Raw genomic sequence first — 18195 nt, forward strand, 5'->3', positions numbered from 1 at the left:
CAGCATTCTAGCTTGCACATGATTGGATGATAAAATCAGCAGAGCTTCCACTCATTTCAGATCTACCCCTTAGATTTAGTGCGACTGCATTTCCAAGTGTACTTTCAATGCAAAGGGGATTTGCCTTTCGTAAATAACCCCCAATTGTCGCTCTTCTTTTGTTTAAAAAATAATTAAACCACAGAGGTGATCAAATACCACCAAAAGAAAGCTCTATTTGTGGGGAAAAAAAAGGACATCAATTTTGTTTGGGTACAGTGTCGCAGGGTCGCATGACTGCCCAATTTTTGTTAAAGCGATGCAGTGCCGTATAGCAAAAAATGGCCTTCTGGGGCTGAAGGTGTGAATGACTTACATTAAATTTTTTTAAACACAGACTACATAGTGTGCTTGCTGGGATTTGAATCGGGGACCTTAGTGCATACAGTAGCAGTTCTAACTAGAGAGCCACTGTGCTGCTCCATTAAAACACATAACAAACACACTTCTAGCTAAAAATTTATTTTCTTAGTTTCAGATATATTGGGGAAGAGTTTGAACCCCATGCGTTTTTACTGCTATCTGGTTCTTTGTTACAGAGATGTATCCTTACTTCCTGTCTTGCTGTCAATGGTTTATTCAAACAGGAAGTGTGGAAAATCTGATATTATTCTTCACTTCCTATATATTTGCTAACACTATTGCAATTTCTGATTAATACTGCAGTGATGGTATCTAGACCCAGAGTTTCCAGGACCAAGAGTAATGCCGCGTACACACGACCGGACTTTTGGATGGCTAGGTCCAACGGTCTTCCCGACAGACTTTCGGCAGCGTTCCGACAGACTTTCCTAACAAATGGACTTTGTCACACACAAGCACACCAAAGTCAGATAGATTCGAATGTGATGACGTACGACCAGACTAGAATAAGGAAGTTCATAGCCAGTACCAATAGCTGCCCTAGCGTCGTTTTTCCTCCATCGTACTAGCATACAGACGAATGGATTTTTCGACCAGACTCGAGTCCATCAGAAAGATTTGAAACATGTTTTATTTCTAGGTCCGTCGGACTTTTGGGGGAAAAAAAAAGTCCGCTGGAGCCCATACACAATTGTAATATCCGATGGATTCATTCCGTCAAACCTAGTCTGTCGAAAAGTCCGATCTTGTGTACGCGGCATAAGGCTATGCATGCTTTTTAAGACCAGAACAAAGAAAGTGAAAAATCAATTCCAAAAGTTTCACCTGCCTTTGACTCATTGGTTCTCTAGTTTTTTATTTTTATAAATCAGCCAATCTACTATTTGCAACTATGAAAACAGTATCAAAGTCTCCTGGGGCACTTTCTGCTAAATGTGCAAAATATTACCATTTGTAACTGAATCATTTAGAAAATGTGTCAGATCTCATTTTTACCTTTAAATGATTCGCACAGGAAACTGAATTCACACATGACAGAGAGGAAAATGTACAGCGCAGACAGAATAATACATGTGTCAAAAAGTGAAATTGCTGTTAATTGACATTTTTCTAAATTATAACCCTTGATAGCTATATATTTTGCAACAGCTTGGAGGATATGTTTAATTATTCAGCAAGCCAATTGCTGATGCTACGGAGAAGAGTTACATGAGGACAAAGTGGTTTTCAGGGCTTTAGTGCATAGACATACTGAGGTGCTGATTTATAACTGCAGTAAAAAACAATGGGGGAAAAAAAGACAAAGCTGTTGCCTACAGTAACCAGTCAATTTCATCTTTCATATGAACCAAGAAATCTTTTTTGGCTCCAATTGTTAAGCTGGGTATACATTATAAGTTGTTTTTTTTGTTGTTGTTCAACTCTGCAGGTTGAACGAAAAAAAACCTGAGAGTTCGCTATACTAACACAAGTGATGTTAGTGCAGCGATCTCCCCCTCTGTGCTTTTGTGTTCTGACAGGAGGACACCCTCCCCCCACCAGAATACACTGATCTCCGCTCGTAGCTATTGGCTTCCAACACTGATCAGATTGTAGTTGGATGCTGTAAAACAGACATCTGAACAGATGGGCCAAAAGTGGGCCGAACTGACCATTTTTGACTGATTTTCAGTCCATGTGTTCCCAGCTTTACACGTGAGCTTTAATGTAAAGTACAATTGTTCTGTCATGAAAATCAAGAGCCATTACTTTCTTTCATAGTTGCCAAGTAGCATGATCAATTTTTAGCATTCTTTGTAAAACTCCACTGCTGTATAGGTGATAAGATTGGTGGCAATGAGTTCTTGGACATCAGAAGCCTTTCTAAAACAGAAAGTATGTATCTCAATTCAATCAAAAATCCCCCAAAAACTTTTTTTTTTCTCATTTTAAGAATGTTAGAGAAAGCCATTCCAATATGCCCCTACTCCAACTGTACATCCAGAACCAGTGGTTTACAGCACAGATGAGGCCTAATAATATAGACGTAGTCCAGCTTGTAAAAGTTTGACGTGGTCATTAACTAGAACTAGACGAGGGTGCACTTCCCTTGGCATCAAAAGGCCACTTAACTAAAACTTAACCTTTATTGTAAATCATTAAAGTTATGTAAATAACCATAACAGGTATACCTAAAGGATGAGGTGAATGCCATTATTTATGAACCAACATTCTATCGCTATGTGGTAATATTAACATCTACCAAATTTAACCACATGCCTATAGGGCACTTTCACCCCCTTCCTGCCCAGGCCAATTTTCAGCTTTCAGCGCTGTCACAATTTGAATGACAATTGCACGGTCATGCTACAACGTTGCCATGTGAAATTGTTAAAATTTTCTTCACGTAAATGGAGCTTTCTTTTGATGGTATTTAGTCACTGCTATTTATTATTTTTTTTACTAAAAAAAAGACCGAAAAATTTAGAAAATAAATGTTTTTCTTAGTTTCTGTCAGTAAAATTTGTAAATAAGTAATTTTTTTCCTTCACTGATGTGGACTGATGAGGCAGCATTGATGGGCACTGATGAGGTGGCACTTATGGGCACAGATGAGGAGGCACTTATGGGCACTGATTAGGTGGCACTGATGAGGAGGCACTAATATGCTGCACTTATGGGCACTGATAGGTGGCACTGATATGTGGCACTGATATATGGCACTGATAGGCGGGACTGATAGGTGGCATTTATAGGTGGCACTGGTGGGTGGCACTGCTTGGCACTGATAGGCGGCAGGGATAGGCAGCACTGATGGGCACTGATGGGTGGCACTGATGGGCATTGATGGGCAGTAATGATGGGCATTGATGGGCAACACTGATAGGTGGCACTAATAGCCAGCACTGACTGGCATCACTAATGGGCACTGATTGGTGGCACTTGTGAGCACTGATAGGCAGCACTGATGGGTGGCACTGATAAGCAGCACTGATAGCCAACACTGACTAACATCACTAATAGGAACTGATTGGTTGGACTTGTGGGCACTGATTGCTGGCAATGGTGGGCATTGATTGCTGGCACTGGTGGAGCTGTATTGTAATCAGGGCACTGATCATCAGTGCCCTGATTACATGTCTGGATGTCCCCTGCGAGGAGATGCCGCTGAATACCGGCATTTCCGTGTTTACTTGTAACCGGCTGTGATTGGGCACAGCCGATCACATGGTTAAAGATCTTTACAAACATCAGGGTCATGGCGTGTCCTAGCTGCGATCACTGCACTGCGTGCCCCCATGGGCGCGCAAGAGCGGGCGTCCTGGGACAATGTCATATGATGTCGTCTCAGAATGAGTGCCGTGGTCATTCAACAGTGGGCAGGCAGCAAGCGGTTAATTGGTAAAACTTCTCTTGATATATACATACAGTGCCTTGAAAAAGTATTCATACCCCTTGACATTTTCCACATTTTGTCATGTTACAATCAAAAACTGTAAATGTATTTTATTGGGATTTTAATATGTTTGGAAATATCAGAAAAGTGTGGCATGCATTTGTATTCAGAAGTCACCTAATTATTAAATAGAATCCACCCATGTTTAATTTAATCTCAGTATAAATACAGCTGTTCTATGAAGCCCTCAGTGGTTTGTTAGAGAACCTTAATAAACAACCAGCATCATGAAGGCCAAGGAACGCACCAGACAGGTCAGGGATACAGTTGTGAAGTTTAAAGCAGGGTTAGGTTATAAAAAAAATATCCCAAGCTTTGAACATCTCACGGAGCACTGTTCAATTCTTCATCTGAAAATGGAAGTATGACACAACTGCAAACCTACCAAGACATGGCCATCCACCTAAAATGACAGGCCCTCCAAGGAGTGCATTAATCACAGAAGCAGCCAAGAGGCCTTGGTAACTCTGCAGGAGCTGCGGAGATCCACAGCTATGGTGGGAGAATCTGTCCCAGGAGCGGATCTGGGGGGGGGGGGCAAGGACAAGGCAATTGCCCCCTCCCAGAAAATGGTACTTACTCCAAGGCTTTCTCCCTCCGCCACCTCACCAGATTTGCATTAACGAGGCATCTAAATGCAGCTGCAGGGACTTTATTTCTGCTTCCCCTGGCTCCCATCAGTTCATTTAGAGGGGGCCAGTAGGTCACTATGGGGGTCTGGAATCAATGTGACACCGGGCCACTGCTAAATGCTGGCAGAGTTGCAGCAGAGCGGTGCGAGTGTCACTTCCCTTCCCTGTCAGGCGGAGTGATCTCCACCAACAGGAGTTTCCTAGTCCTGGCTGGTGTGACATCACGATTCAGACACGTGCAGGATTGAAGACAATATGGACTTGTAGGTAGCTCAGTTCACGGCAAGTGAGTGATCACTAACTTAGCTAAGGCATTGTTATGTTAATGAGCTATGGTGGGCATTGTTATGTTTATGAGCTACGGTGGACTTTGTTATGTTAATGAGCTATGACAGGCATTGTTATGTTAATGAGTTAACATCTTGTCTTACATGTGAAGTGGCTAACGCTTTGGGGGTGGGGGGGGGGGTGAAATAATTTACAATGGTAATTGTAATATGGCACATGGAGGGGGTTAATGTACTCACTCATCTATTTGATACCAGTGGCAATTTACCCCTTTGTGCTGCATTAAACCCCTCCATGTGCCATATTACAATTACCAATCATCATCATTATGGGGCGGATGTTCACCTTTGAGCAGAAAAACGACCCTAAACATACAGCCAGAGCTACAATGGAATGGTTTAGATCAAAGCATATTCATGTGTTAGAATGACCTAGTCAAAGCCCAGACCTAAATCCAATTGAGAATCTGTGGCAAGACTTGGAAATTGCTGTTCACATACGCTCTCCATCCAATCTGACAGAGCTTGAGCTATTTTGCAAAGAAAACTAGGGCAAAAACGTCACTCTCTAGATGTGCAAAGCTGGTAGAGACATCCCCAAAAAAGATTGAAGCTGTAATTGCAACAAAAGATGGTGTTACAAAGTATTGACCCAGAGGGGCTGAATACAAATGCACGCAACACTTTTCACATATTTATTTGTGAAAAAAATCTGAAAAAACATTTATTATTTTCCTTCCACTTTACAATTATGTGCCAGTTTGAGTTGGTCTCTCACATAAAATCCCAATAAAATACATTTATATTTTTGGTTGTAACATGACAAAATGTGGAAAATTTCAAGGCGCTGCATATGGACCTAACTGTATATACTGTAGGATCTTTAAATTTTTAATTGTGCTTGAAAATACTGTTACATTCAAAGCTCTATAATTGCTGTTTTAAACCCATTTTGTAGCAGGACTTATTGTTTTGTTTTGAATAGATGTGGTAAAAAAAAAAATTATGCAACAGCCCCTATATATTTTTAACTATAGTTGCATGAACCCCGAATCATCTAAAAGTAGATGAATATGTATAAATGTTCTATACTGAAAACTGCTTCAAGATCTATACAAATGTCCTATAAAGCAGTGCAATAAAAATCTAAATAAAAAAATATCAAATATGTGTGTATAAAAGTGACAATACTGTATCCAAAAAAACAAAAAAAAACAAACCGCAACAACAACAACACCACATATGTTAGGCAAAACAGCTCATATGCTACACACAAATAAATTGTTGAAACGATATTGAAATAAATTCCAAAAGTATAAATAGTCCCAAGTGAAGAAAAACATAAATTACTGTTTTTATAGTAATAGGCTGCATTCATACCTGAGTGTTTTGTTTTCAGGCAGAAAGTCACACGTTTTTGCAGCGATTTTGCCGAAATTTTTACCACTTTTTTTTGTCTCGATTTTGCACAGGTCAAAGGGTCACCAATGTAAAAAGCAGAAAAACGTCTGTAATTTGCCCAAAAAGAGGCCTGTGTACTTTTTTGAGCTTCAGGCTACAAAATGTTCAGATGTGAACAGGGGCTATTTAAATTAATGAGATTTTGCCTGTTGGAGCATTTTACGAGCGTTTAAAAGCTAAAAATGCTCAGGTGTGAATGCAGCCTTAATAAAGTGTATTTTAGTGGTGAGCGCTAGACATTTGCAGGCCAGAAATTTTCATTTAATTGACCTTATTCATTATTGGAATTTGTTTTGTATCTTCAGCTTTCATTTTATATATTCGTCAGATTTAAAAAATATTGTCGTTTAGTAAAATTACTATATATTCGATAATTTGTAACCTAACCTAACCTAATAGTCTAGCCCAGCAAGAGAAATGGCATGAGCTGATTGGACAATATTGACTGCAATGTTGTAACTGAACTGCGACCCCCTTACCGCTTCCTGTGCTTGCATTCGTGGTGAGGAAAAGGAAAGGAGTAGAGACGTAGGGGACATAACATCGTGTTTAGTTTTAATAGGAGATGCTGGGTAGGACTCACCTCTGCTCTCCAATATGAAACCTTGTCCGGTTTGACTGTTCACATGTTTTATCTATGCCATTGTTTTTGTCTGTGATACCAACTTGTACTTTTCTCATTTTGTACATCAAGTCTTGCCTGTTATACCTCTTTCTTTGAAAATAAATAAATATTTTATGGGAAAAAAAAAAAAATATATATTGACTGGCATCATGTGCATCCAAACTAATGAATGGAACGAAATTCGGATCCATTTGTTATCCCAATCATCGAACAAATTAGAAAATAGATTTTCTCATAGGTCCAAGCTACTTTAGCATAATGTGAAACAAATGCGTTTGTTAATTACGTTATAAAATGTTTTTTTGGATTTGTTGACATTTATTACTATGTGCATTGGGAGATTCAGATACATCCAAATCTCGGAAAACTATATTTTCATCCAAAAGATGAATTTAATTGAAACAAAACAAAATGTACATGTCTGGTGAGCGCCTACAGTTTTCTTCTCTTCTTTTTGAGCTTGAGAGATGGATATAATTTGTGGTCAAGTTCATCAAGTAATGTGGTTGTGAAGTTGGGTCTTCTGGTTTCCCTGATTGATTAAATATACAAGCTGGAACAGATTGAAGATGTTCTCTGGATCCTGGTGCCTGCCAACATGCTAAATTAAACTTTGTGGGTAAATTTATGGAGGTGAGTGTTCACCCTTCTCGGGAAGGTGAAAGATTGTGTCTTTTTTAATTGGAGCACACTTTTTATTGAGGAAGTGTGATTTTGTACTACTGGGGTTTATGCTTTGGGACCATTTATACTTTTTGAATTTATGTGAATATTTTTTCAACAATTTATTTGCATGTAACATATGAGCTGTTTTGGGTAACATGTGAGATGCACAATCTTGCTTGTAGAACTACATCTCCCAGGACCCGCTAGCACTGACAAATTGATCCAACACAGCACTTTTCTGAATAAAGTGGCTCCTAGCAGGCTATCCTGCCTTCACGACCACCTCTCTGTCTTTGTGGATTGCTCTCCCCAGCATCCATTCCTCCTGAATGTTCTGAAAATGGGCCCAGGTCTCCTCACAATCTGGCACAAGCTGAGGCTTAGGGATATGCAAATACTCCCACACCAGGTCATCCTCCCACTCTCTCCGGTAGTCCTTAATGATGTCCATTATGTCGGGAGGCACATTATGTAGGGGTAGTCCAGACCCCACTCCAGAGCTGTTCTGCACTGAACCTCCTACTGGAATCTGGAAAACCCAAGTGGTTCTCTTAACTTCCCTTTTCCTGGAAGGACACAAGCATTGGGGGACCTATTGACCCACTGCTGGAATTTAGCTGATCTGGTCTAAGTGGTTGAGAGTCTGTTGAAGAAGATCTTTTTGATGCTAACTAAAGTTCCTGCGCCTTCTCCGGTCCCCTCAGCAGGATCTGGTACATCTAAAGCCTTGTACACATGGTCGGAGAATCCGTCGGAATGCGTCTTATCGGACCGTGTCGTCAGATAATCCGACCGAATCTCCGTCGGACAAAATTTTCCAACATGTTGGAAATATTTCCCGACCAACTGGTTTGATCGGACATACTCCGATCATGTGTAGCGAATTTTGATCGGACCAAGTGCCACGCATGCTCAGATCAAATTCCTACATCAAAGCTATTGGCTACTAGCCTGAATGTAGTCCCATCGTAACGAAATTACGTCATCACGTTCTGAAAGATCGGACTTTTCGACAACTTAGTCCGACCGTGTGTATGCAACAGTTTCGGACACAATCCGTCGGACTAAATCCGACGGACAAAATCCGACGGATTTGGTTGGCAGAATCTCCGACCGTGTGTACAGGTGCTAACACCTCGGACTGGACTTCTTCCTGAACCGAGGAGCCTTTTAACTCCCATTCTTCGTCTGAGCTACAGTGTGATGATGAATTCTGCTTGCAATTTATGGCTCTCTCTCCGCCTTCCTCTTCTGGCTCACCTCCCTCCTGCACTGGCTCCTTCCAGGTGGGGTCAGTAGAGCACATAGGCGCAGCCGGAATTTCAGGGACATTATCTGGTTCCTGCTGGGCACAACTTACAGTTGTGATGAGAAAAGTGCAGCACCACATGTACATATATACCCAAAGTGTAAACCTAGGGATGGATGAACATACACAATAACGATTGTGCTGGGATGCGAAAGGTGCTGAAACCAAAACAAATACATTGTGCACTACCAGTACATAAACTGCAATCAATAATGGCATGTGTAGCACTGACCCCCGAAGGAGCTGCTAGTATTTGATTGGGCCTGCACTCTGCTATTATACCCCCAATAACTTGGCTCGACCCACTTGACACAGCTGTGGTGCAGTCTTGGTGTGACGCTAATAACAGAGAATGACCCCACAATGTACAATACAACAACAATGTACCTTTACCTGTACCTGGGTATCTGTTGTTCCACCTGTAGGAAAAGGAACAACACTGCACACCAATTGTAATTAACCAGAATGCATTTTTACTGAAATTGGTATAAAACAGTAATTACAATATGTACACTGTCCCACCAATGTAATGCAACAGTGCAGTAGATGTTCACCACAATTTTAACATTGAAAGAATTGAAGGAATTATTGCGTAACCCTTACACGCGTGTCTCCAAGCGGGACCAATGCTCCAAGTGACAATGACTTAGCTCCGGGCACCTTCCCACTTCCAGCACGCTGTATTAAACACAGTCATGCAAAACCATCAACACCATACAATACAATTGCTAGGGAGCTCCCCCTGCTTTATAACGCAATCCCTTGGTATAGTGATTGAATGCAAGGCCTTGCAATAAAGATGTAGTATTTAGTCTTCTGTCTTCTGCTAGCTATTGTGTTAAAGTAATTGTAATCCAAAGGGTTTAACAGACAAAGAATGTGTAGCACACTTATAACTGGCTCCGGTGTAATTATCTCCAAATCACTTAGTGTTAGTTCTCAGTGGAGGGTAGGCTTGAGGCCTGCTTAAATGCAGTCTAATAGTGTCAAACATCCCTGTGGGGCTACAGGTCCCAACAACACTGTGATATGAGTCTAAGCATGTAAAAGTGTGTGAAGAATTATGGGTGGCAGCCCTCTCACCCAACCAGGTCTGGAAGAGTAGGAAACCTCTGCTCTGGTTGTCTCTGTCCTGCTTCACGCCAGCCAGTGCCGTCACACTGCTCTGTTCCGCAAGATCACCGGGACTCTCTGATGGTTCAGTCGGGTGTCTCCGGATCCTTCCCAATCCGGTCACATTGTCTCTCCAGCACACAGGTGTAATGCAGAATCGCTAGTTGTTCTGCTCAACAGTTGCAGCAGGCCACACTCTCTGGAACACCCCCTCTGTGATCCTTGTAAGCAGGCCACACGTCCAGAAGAGAATGAATATGGCCGCGCATGTCCTTTTATATCCTATTCAGCATGCAATTCAGTACTGAGTGTTCATGGGTAGGTCACTCGGCATTCTGGGTAGGTAGGTCCTTGTAAAATGTAAATAAACAGCCACTTCCTGTAACATTTCTCCATGTTCTTGAAAAAGAAAATAAATTAAGTCCATTCCACGTTTAGGCCACTAGATGGTGCCAAATACCAGTTATTAACACTGTCCATAGATTAACATTGCATTACATTAGCAGGCAAAAATACCAGCGCTACACATGAATCAGGTGATGCCATAGGATCAGGTGACACCTTGGGATCCAAATGGTAAGACATAAACACATATAACAAAATAACATGTGCTTGTGTTATATCAGTGAATAGTCAAATTGACTTTAACACATTATGACACAGTGTAAAGTCCATCAATAATGAATATCATGATATATTCCTCTGGAACAACCCTTGGTAGGTATCAGATGTTGATAAATCTCATAAACATAGATGGTAATATTCCAGTGTTGTGAAAAATAAATCAATATATGGTGTTGCGCTCCAAATTAAAGTGCTAATGTGATCAATAAAGTGCAGAGTGTATATAAATGATCCACATAAAAATACAATATAAATGTCCAACAATTATTATTATTATTATACAGGTTTTATATAGTGCCAACAGTTTGCGCAGCGCTTTACAACATGAGGGCAGACATTAGAGTTACATTACAATTTGGTACAAGAGGAATCAGAGGGTCCCGCTCGTTAGAGCTTACAATCTAAAAGTTATGAAATTGCACTGTGATCACATAAAAATGAATATACAATCATAAAACAAAAGTCCATTTGAGTCACGTGATAAACCATGCAAACAAGCGCAAGGAGAAGAGATATCAAAATTGATATAAAAGATGAATGAATAAAGTGAATAGTAAACAGTCTTCAGAAAAAAGTGTTCAGAAAAAAGTGCTGGTGATTTGAAAAGTGTTGTATTGCTTCAAACAATAGTGACATAGTGACTGGGGGATTTTTTTCTTCAGTGTGCTCACACTTGCAGATGCAGTGGCTCCTTACCTCACTGCTATAAGGTAAACAGCATTAATAGTAGGGATGAGCTCTGGCGTGTTCACACAGCCCATGTGCAGAGCCCGCCAGGAAGTCAGCACTGCACTGCGCTAATCACAGGCAGTGAGACATTGCCCCGGTGTGCAGCTGCAGAGATCGGGAAATGTCTCACTGCTTGTGATTAGTGCAGCGCAGTGCTGACTTCCTAGCGGGCTCTGCACATGGGCTGTGCAAACATGCCGAAGCTCATCCCTAATTAGTAGTAATCAGGTTTATTCCAGAGTGCTGTGTCCTGTAAGCGATGTCTCCAAGTATTTATCCTTACCAACTTCAAGCAGGCAAAAAATCCTAGTAATGGTAGCCTGTATGTTTCTCTTATTGCATCCACATACCTTGCCTCTCAGGGCAGTATATCAAGCAGACCAAGGGGGAAGAAGAGACAGGAGTCTCCAATAGTGAATTATGCCAGAAATTAAACATTTATTTAAAACTCAAACATATGCTGTGGTACTCACATAAAGCATTAAGAACTGAATAAAAACAAAAACGAGAGGCAAGCTCACTTCCGGTGTTCATAAATTCCTACATGTGACATCACGATAACGTGACTTCAAATACTCCAGTGTTCACAATTTCAGACACCTGGGACTGTGCTTCCACCACCCAGGGGAGGGGTAGGTACTCTTACCATAAGATGTGGACACAGACGCCAACGGCAGTGGGTCAAACAGGCATGGCTGGACCCCGGATCTCAGGCCACGATCTCCTGGAGTTGGAAAGATATGAATGCGCGCTAGCAATAATGCAGCAGACCAGCGATACGGGGAACAGGAACTCAACCATGATCTCCTGGTTTACGCAGTCTCCATAAAACATTCCTCCAGCAAGGGTAAAATGGTGATCATAAAAGAAAAAAAGGAAGGCTTTCACATGGCATAGCTCAAACAACGTATGGATTTAATGAAAAAATTATACAAATGTAGCACTGACCCCCGAAGGAGCTGATGGTTTTGTTGGGCTTACCGTTACCTTCTTGACCTCACCTCCGTCTAGGGGTTTCCGTGGTAGATGGCCAAAAGAAATGCAGAAACTGACACTGGATTCTCTTTTGGGTTACTTATTTTAGAAGATAACACAGTTTCTTAATAAAAGGTAGAGAGTTAGAAAGGAAGTTCAGGTATTTTTTGAACTGCAAAATCCAGAGAATAAACATTTCACAGCTGGATTCTCACAACCTCCGGATAGATCTCCTCTCACTAGGCCTAGCAGCTGGCAGGGTGTTAAGTAAAGCAACGTCTCTGCCACAGACTTGGATGTAAAACACTTGAGAAATAAAAGTCTCTGCCACAGACTTGGATGTAACTGAGGGACATAGACAAATTTAGAGAACTATCATACGGTACCAGTATCTCTCAGCCAGTCCGGCAATACCGTATGAATATAGATCCACAAGGTGTCCTTCAACTCAGCCTCCAGGCTCCTTCTGAGGAACCAGCCTTGCGCATGGTCTTCTCCCAAAGAGTCCTCCCCTGGATGCTTCTCCAGTTGCTGGGCCTGTCCCTAGATGAGATGGCACCGGACCACCTTTGAATCATTATGGCCTCATATCCATTCAGGCCTGTCCCTGCAGTTGCTTTGCCTTGGGCTATCCAGCCCAGAGGCTTGGAAATTGCATGGATCTGCAGCCCATGCCAGGAGGGTCATGGGGGCTGATCAGGAGGACCAGGACCAAACAGACAGAAAATCTCTTCTGGACCGGAACCCCCGAAGCACATGATCGTAGTACCTTAAATACCACCTCCCAGAATGCACAGCAGGAAAACACTCCCACTAGGCTGGTTTCCGAGACAATGATGGTACTCAATACACCCAACGAGACTGCGTTCTACCACTTGCTGTCGGTGACAGCGACACCTGCAGCCAAGGAGAACCCAGAGCAATCCAGCTAGACTGGCACTGAAACCATAATTTGGCAAAATTAGCCCTAAAACCCAACTGTGGTTTTAGGAATATTAATTTTCAAAAAAACATATAGCACATGCTCATCAGAAGCCAGCGCTACACAAACATCACTCAAGATGTGTACAATAAAAAGTGATCACAAAAAGCTTGCAAAACAGGTGCAGTGTGCAGAGCTTGGCAGTCAATTAACTGACGCGTTTCACCCTACGGAACTTCAACTGCGGTGTAAGCCTGCTCCTTCACACTATGCTATATATATATATATATATATATATATATATATATATATATATATATATATATATATAAAAACCTGCAAAATTATTAGACCATTTTTGAAGGCTTAATTAGAACCATCTTGATGGATGGCGTGCACTTATCCCCTCGCATTAGCTCACCAATCACAGGAGCATCTCGTCAGAGTCACGTCGTCACAGTGTATGGCGTGTGCTTCTTCCCTCGCTTCTGCTCACCAATCACAAGAGCGTTGCGACAGGGTCACATTGCCAACATTGTGAGGTCACCTGACAAGCGTCATTGTTTTGGCGATGTTGTGGTGAGCATCCAGGCCTCGTTGTGACTGTCATCACATGATTCCTGACATGCCAGAGAACACACAGTGAGACGCAACGTAACCACAATGCCCGCTGCGTAGTGGCTCGAACCGACCGGGCCCCGCCCATGTGTGTCCAGAATGTAAAATCAGACTGGTGCTTCAGGAAGATAAATGCCAATCATGCAGTCACAAGTGCCCTACCCCCGTCCCTCTAGTAGGACAGGGGAATAACGTTCAAAACATCACTGATTATGCGACTAGTTTTCTATCACATCTAATATTCAACACTTGTACATTAACTACGCACAAAAACTCCTCAAATAATAAAATGAACTATACTATAAATAAAAATACCACATACATTGGACCATAATTGAAGTATAGTAATGTGTGACATAAAATAATATATGTAGTATATAAGCCTTTCTACAAAACATATATGTGAATGTGACCTGGTGAGATGTATAGGCCTTAATACAAAGGTAAAACTAGTGAGGCAGTAAAATAAATTGGGGAAACTGGACTATTAAAGGGCTCATGGGCAGTCTGAAGTCTATGCTTGGTTGATAAAGGCATTGATGTCCCAATCGATATTCATCCCATAGGGTGAATACGATTTAAGCTGGGAATGTCTCTAGACATGTTACCCTCATAAGCAAGAGTAATTTTTTCAATGGGGGACAAATTTGTCTACGATCTGGAATTTGGTACCTAATGGATTTTTATTGTGATGGTGAAGATAATGCCAAGGTACACTATGATTGGTGCAGCCTTTTTTGATACTGTTCATTCACCCTCACGAGAACGATCTTATAGTCCGCCCCACATTTCTTGCAAGGGCAGTTATTAAATAAACAATATATTGGGTGGCACAGGTGGTAAAGTGTTTCATTTGATATGTTAGAGAAATCGTGGTAGACTCAAAGGACTCAAATTTCCTCCTGACACACACATTATGCATACATACATTGCATTTATGACAGGGATAATACTCCTTAAGGTTGTGTAAAAATTAAGTTTTTCCCGGGGGGATCAGTAACATTTGGAGCAATCTGTCCACTCAAAGGTAGTGCTCCCCTGTAAATGACCCTGGCACGATCTGAAAGGGCAGGGCCCAGCATGCAGTCCTTCTTAAGTACCTTCCAGTGATGGTTAAAAATATCTTTTATTTGTTTGTGTTGCACAGAAAATTCGGTCACGAAGGACCACCTGAACTTTGTGTCCTGTACGTGTTTAGGTTGATCTGTTATCAATGTAATCCTATCCAACAAAGAGACTTTGTGGGACTGGCTTCAACCATGAATTATGGTGGCAACTATCGACCGGAATCTATCCATTCCGGTTGGCTGGTTTGAAAAATGTCTTGGTGACCAGTTGATGATCTATAATGGAAATTTCCAAATCCAAAAAGTTTACAGTAGTGAAGCTAGCCTCATAACTTAATACAATGCCTCTCTCATAATTATTTAGGATAGTCATGAAGTCCCGTAAGGAATCTTCATCACCTTTCCACAGGAGGGGGATGTCATCTATATGTCTAGGCCAAAGTACCAATTCGGGTCTATTTACAGTTACCAGGTCCCTGACTGGGATGCAGGCCTCAGCAGATTTTCAGCTTTAGGGGGCTAGGGGGTGCTACATAGGGGGTCATGCTAATCATTCCTTTGTGCCCTGGGTCATCTGTGCATGTACTACTGGAGGTTTACAGACTAGATACAGTCTAATATTATTGTCATGGTCTTGGGATAAACTTGAAGTCCAGTAGCTGTAACAACAGACAAACTTGTGGTTAACAAGCTAGGCTTGGTACACCAATAGCAGTTGCTGTATGAGAGCAAGCAGAAGTCGGTAGCCAAAAATATCATATTTGAAATGGAGAGCAATGAACAGTGGCAGGAGAAATTGCAGCCAAGGGTTGGTACACAAATGGCAGTAATAAAGATTCAGTGTAGCTGTCAGGAAGATCCTCCTCACGGACGTCCGAGCGGCGAAAGTCGCAGAAGATCTCTTGCCCAGTTCCAGGAGCGTTACCGCGATCGGCGGTGCGCGCGTGCGCGTGCGCATGCGCGCGCGGCCGTTTGACGCAAATTGGCGCCAATAGCGCTATTTAAACTGGATCCATGCCTCACTGCCTTGCTGCCTGATCAACAGCGTTCCTGTGCGTCCTGGTGATCCGTATCTGAATCTGAACCTGAACCTGTACCTGTACCTGTACCTGTACCCTGATCCGTATCGAACCCGGCTTGTTTCCGATTCTGCTGTTTGCTGCCTGCCCCCCGACTTTGGCTTGTACCCGACTACTCTTCTGGATTCCGTTTCTGTATCTGATCTGCCCGCCTGTGCCTGACCTGGACTGTTACACCATCCGTCAACTGTAAGTTGCTTGCTGTTGTACTACAGGACACCTCCCAGTCCTCCGCAATATTTGGCTGCACTCCTTCTGCGTTTGTAGCCTTCTACCTTTGGCCACAGACTACTGGACTCTTCCGCTTCCGCTTATCCATTGCACCTGCATCCGTTGTTGGACTACAATACCCCTCCGTTGTTTGTCACCTCCTGCAATCACTTGTATGCCGTTGCTGGACTACAGGAACCCTTCTGCTGTCTGCTGGACCTTATCTCACCTTTGCCTGCATTCAGACACCGGACTACAATACACCTCCTCCTTCAACGGTCTTCTGCCTTTACCATCTGCTATCCAGTCAGGCACTTGTGCCCCTCTGTGCTCCTGAGCCCCTGTCACCACTACCAGGGTCTCTCGAGTCAGAGGTCTACGAGAGGCCACTCCCTGCACTCCGGGCTCTGCTTAAAGGTACGTGACAGTATCAGGCAGCCATGTCTGAGCCCACGCAGGGAGATTCGGCCATGGATGATTTATGCCGTCATCTTGCTGGACTTACCCAGGCTGTTAAATCTCTACAAGAAGGCTATTCTCGATTGGAAGAGCGTGTCCAGGTCTTATCTACCACAGGCCCTACCGTGTCGGGAACTTCTTCTGCGCCATCAGTGGTTATGTTACCCCCTGAACCCAAGGTCCCAACTCCGGAGAGGTTTTCGGGAAATCGCAGCAAGTATAGAGCTTTTCGCAATGCCTGTGAATTGTTTTTTGCACTTCAACCCAGAACCTTCTCTCTAGAATCCACTAAGGTGGGTTTTGTTATCTCCCTCCTACTGGGTGAGCCCCAGGCTTGGGCCCACCGCCTTTTGGAGCAAAAGGAAGCCTGCCTTAATAACCTGAATACCTTTTTTCAAGCCATGGGTTTGCTCTATGAGGATCCTCAACAGGCGGCCACAGCGGAAGCAGCTTTATATTCTCTTCAGCAAGGCCGCAGAGCGGCAGAGGACTATGCGTCTGAATTTCGGCGCTGGAGTTCCGATACTACCTGGAACGATGCTGCTCTGCGATACCAGTTTCGCATGGGACTCTCTGAACCTCTAAAGGATGAATTGGCCCGGGTGGGTGTTCCAGCAACTCTTGAAGCCCTTATCAACCTCTCCATCCAGATAGACAGACGCTTGAGAGAACGGAGAACAGAACGCACTGCCGGGCCGTCCCGACCAGTCTGGATGTTACCCCGTGTACCTAATCCCCCTGCACATCCTGCTGCTGACACGCCTGAACCCATGCAACTGGGCTTACTTAGACCAACGCTCACCACCGAGGAACGTCAACGCCGGCAGCTCAACAATCTGTGTCTTTACTGTGGAGAACCCGGACATTACGTGAGATCCTGTCCTGCCAAATTCCGTAAGCATTCTTCTGTATCTTCTCCTGTTTTACCTGCTGTGCCTAGTAATGCTACTCACCTGGCTGTTCCCGTCTCTCTTCAGCTACCCGGAGGGAACATTCAAGTCCCCGCAATAGTTGATTCTGGAGCGTGCAGTGGATTTATGGACTTATCGTTTGCCCAAAAGTTCCAAGTGCCCTTACGGCCCAGGGCGAAAGGGTTGTCTGTACACCTTGCCAATGGGTCAGCTATCAAATCAGGACCAGTGACACAAGAGACATGTCCTTTGACTGCTACTATTTCCGGTAACCATCAGGAACAACTCTGCCTGGACATTATTGAATCTCCCCTTTTCCCTATCATACTGGGTATGCCCTGGCTTTGGGCACACAACCCGCAAATAGACTGGTCCACCGGAAACATTTTCTTTTTCTCCCCCTATTGTCGTCAACACTGCTTTCAAGAATCAACTAAGGTTTCACCCCATTTAATGTGCATGGAGACCGATGTTGAGACTCGCCAGCACGTTCCTGAGACCTACCATGACTTCCTGGACGTGTTCAGCAAGAAGGGGGCAGAAACACTTCCCCCTCATAGACCCTACGATTGCCCAATTGAGATCCTTTTCGGGAGAATATTTCCCTTAACAGAAGTGGAATTGGAGACTCTCAGGACTTACATTGACGACAATCTGAAAAAGGGGTTCA

This window comes from Lithobates pipiens, unplaced genomic scaffold (genome assembly GCF_037356315.1).
Source record: "Lithobates pipiens isolate NorthernLeopardFrog02 unplaced genomic scaffold, aLitPip1_a1.2 Scaffold_13, whole genome shotgun sequence".
NCBI lineage: Eukaryota > Metazoa > Chordata > Amphibia > Anura > Ranidae > Lithobates > Lithobates pipiens.